At 40.7% G+C, this 3,397-nt stretch overlaps 1 long non-coding RNA gene across 1 annotated transcript; it reads right to left on the bottom strand.

Annotated features, from left to right (window-relative positions):
• Positions 1–661: 661 nt before the first annotated feature.
• Positions 662–1,741, bottom strand: LOC309478719. The gene is made up of 2 exons (XR_014199074.1): positions 1,613–1,741; positions 662–700 (listed from the first exon to the last, which is right to left on the bottom strand). It is a non-coding gene; the product is annotated as an uncharacterized lncRNA (long non-coding RNA).
• Between the last annotated feature and the right edge of the window lie 1,656 nt (positions 1,742–3,397).

Here is a 3,397-nt window from a genome sequence, read left to right as displayed (position 1 = left end):
AAATCTCGTTTTTGAAAAACACCCCTGAAAAATAGGCGAATCTCCACATAACACCGACTGTGACGCAACAGTCGGGATCATTAATATGTACGCCACCAAAAATTTGCATATGCCAGCCCATGTTCAATGCCAGGCGGAACTGCACAGTCAACAGTCAAATGTCAACAGGCGTGGTTGATGTTTATCTATAATCGGATACCGCAACAGTTTAATTCGAAGTTGTTAGTTTGCTCTGCCCATTTCACCACGGACTGTTTTACTAACCTGGGACAATATCAAGCAGGCTTCTCTCAGCGTCTCATACTGAAGAAGGGGGCAATTCCAACTATATTCCAGCAAGCGGTAAGTAGTGATTTGGAAGTAGCTTCACATCGTTTCTCTTAGTAGGATAAAAATAATCTTACTTAAACTGTGATTAATATATATACAGAAAGCGATCAAAGAACAATCCCTTTCCAATCGCCCAAGCTGATCTGTAACGGTGGTGACCGCCCTAGCACAAAAAGTCTTTCAAAGAAATAATATATTCTTTCTGTTCGGGCGCCAGCCAGGAATTTCCTGACAAAGATGGTATTTTTCCCCGGATAGCAAAAAACCACCGGTTACAATATTTACAAAAAATATATATATTTGTCAGCGACAACTGTTAGCAAAAAAAACATTTATTTTCCAATGTCCCAAAAACAACACACAAAACAACCTTCAAGAAAAAAAAAAAAAAAAAAAAAAACCTCTTCAACAAAGCAATTCAAGGGTGAAAAGAAAAAGAAAAGAGAAAAAAACCCTGTAGCAATCGCAGCGTCACCTGTGTCACGTTTATGATAGGCAGATTCGCGTCCAGGACCATTCATAAATTGTACAAAAAAACATAGAATAAACATTCTGTTAATTAGTTCAAAGTTAACATCAACAAACTTAACAGGTACAATAATCAATAAACAATCACAGTAATACTTATAAGCATATCAAAAGTGCGTGCGTGAATGTTTTGCGAGTGCGTGCGTGAATGAATGAGTGGGTGTAATGGCGGCGCACAGGTACTGACCAAGTTTGTTGTTTATGAAGGGATCTAGGGGGTGTTGTTGTCAGGCACCATTTCGGCGGATTAAGCGGCCCATACTTGTCTTCAGCTTTATTAAAACCGGATGATCAGGATGTGCAACGCAGTGAAGTTGGGTGAACTCCGCGACGCACCAGACATCACTCACAGGAAACCTCAGCTCACAAGCGGCCGTCTCTCCCCTTCATACGGTAATACTAATCCAAACAATCACTCCCTCAGCTTCAAACCTTCGGATGACGCGCCCTCTCTCAGGTACGAACCCACATTTATATCCTCCTTGCCTCCGCCGTTAATTGAAAAGCGCCTCCCCATACACGCAAAGTAAAAGTAAAAAAAAAATAAAAGTAAACAAAACGAAGATGTGGCGTAAAGCTCCTTTTTTTTCTTAATCGCCACACTCTCCCTCCCTGGAAGAAAACAACCCACGGTTGTTAAAAAAAAACATGTATTAGAAACCTAAGAATTCTTCATCATCCGAGGGTTCTTGAAATAGCTCATACAGTTTTTTTTTTTTCCAGAGACTCCAATTCTTCCGCTGTTGGAAAACACATTTTTAAGTTACAGACATGTGCTGTACGTACATCTTCTACTGTGTCTTCCAGAGCTATTTGATAGTTCAGTGGACCCAACTGTTTCAGGATACGGTACGGTCCTTTCCATTTTGGTGCCAACTTTGCACTAAAGTGGTGTTTTGCACTTGATTGTGGAAAGTTTCGCAGCCAAACTCTGTCTTTATGTTTGAAAGTTGACTCTCTTCTCTTTTTATTATAGTTCCTCAGTTGTCTCATCTTGGCTTTTTCACTATTTTCTTTAGCTTGCATTTGCAGCTGATGGAGGTGATGGACCACATCGTAAGAAGCAGTGTCTGGAGATAAGTTAGGACCACAAAGTATTTTATCCATTGGTCCTTGGAGCTTTCTGCCAAGCTGGAGTTCTGCTGGAGATAGTCCAGTGGTCTCTTGGATGGCGGAATTCAGGGCGAATCGAAACTCGGGCAAGAACTGATCCCACTTCTTGTGATTGTCGTCTACGTAGGCTGCCATCATAGTTTTGAGGTTACGATTCACTCTTTCTGTCATGTTGGTTTGTGGATGGTAGGCTGTATTTAGTTTGGATGTAATGCTCCAATTCTCACACAGCTCTCTGAACACAACTGAGACAAACTGAACACCCCTGTCTGAGAGAATGAAATCCGGAACGCCCCATCGAGTCAGGATCTCTTTTCTGAAGATGGAAGCAACACTTTGTGCAGTGGCCTGACGGATCACACAGCACGAGTTTATCTGGAAACTTGCCAAAACTCGTTGTGAAATCAATGACGCTGTTACACTGCACAACGAAGCTCTTACTGTACTTACCTCATGTTTGCATTGGTGAAAGCATTAATGAGAGTACAGAAACTGCGTTGCAATGATAAGATCTTTTTTCACGCAATCAACAGACTGTTATCTGCTCAATGCTCATCACTGCAACCTTTTATGTGATGGGAATATATCTAAATACTTAAACTTCTCAAGATTCGTTAATCCCGATAGCTGTAAAAGTAAAAACGTATAATAGTAAAAGTTTTCCAGATAGTTCCACATGTAATGCTAGATATTTCATATGCAAGCATGTCAGCCAATCACAGCAGTTTACACAATCAGTTTACACACAATCAGTTTACACTGAAGTCTCACAGCAGACACGCCCCTTCAAACAGAGTGTTCAAATCAGAGGATGAAATCAGGCTAGGAAATATGCCTTTTATTTCTAAATTATAACAACTTTTGATCTAAAAAAAACATACTAACATTATAAGGGCACCCCAGGAAACATTCTAAAATAACAAAATAATCCATGCAATGGGACCTTTAACAAAATCACTTTATGGTCTGCACCTTTTCCAATTGCTCAAATGAGCGTGCATGTGTCATATTTGCTTACTCATCAGTATGCAAATACCTGCCATACTTTACCATTTTTGGCCAATATTAGGCTGTACTGAAGATGTTTTGGTCTACAGTATACAATCAACAAGATTAAGCGCTGCGTATAAATGAGACCGCTGCCAAAAAAATGAATCCTCAAGTTCTTACTTGTTTTACCTGTAATGTTTTTTGTTTTTTTTGCTTGTCTTGGAGAGTGGCTGTGCCGGAGGGTTGAGGGGGAGATGATGTGACTCAGGGAGATTTCTGCCTGGTTGCTCTCTGCAGGCTGCGTGAAGGGAAAGGTAACCTGCAGGTGGGCTGAGGCTTGGAGGAATTTTCCTGCACATGGAGGAAATAGAACAAAATGGGTTCTGTGTCACAGTGAACAAATAGCACCCTCAATCAGAAAGCACATGACCTGTCA

This window comes from Leuciscus leuciscus (assembly GCF_965113295.1).
Source record: "Leuciscus leuciscus genome assembly, chromosome: 17".
Classification (NCBI taxonomy): Eukaryota; Metazoa; Chordata; class Actinopteri; order Cypriniformes; family Leuciscidae; genus Leuciscus; species Leuciscus leuciscus.
Note: the sequence above shows the minus strand (reverse complement) of the source record. Positions and strands in the feature narration are given on the sequence as shown.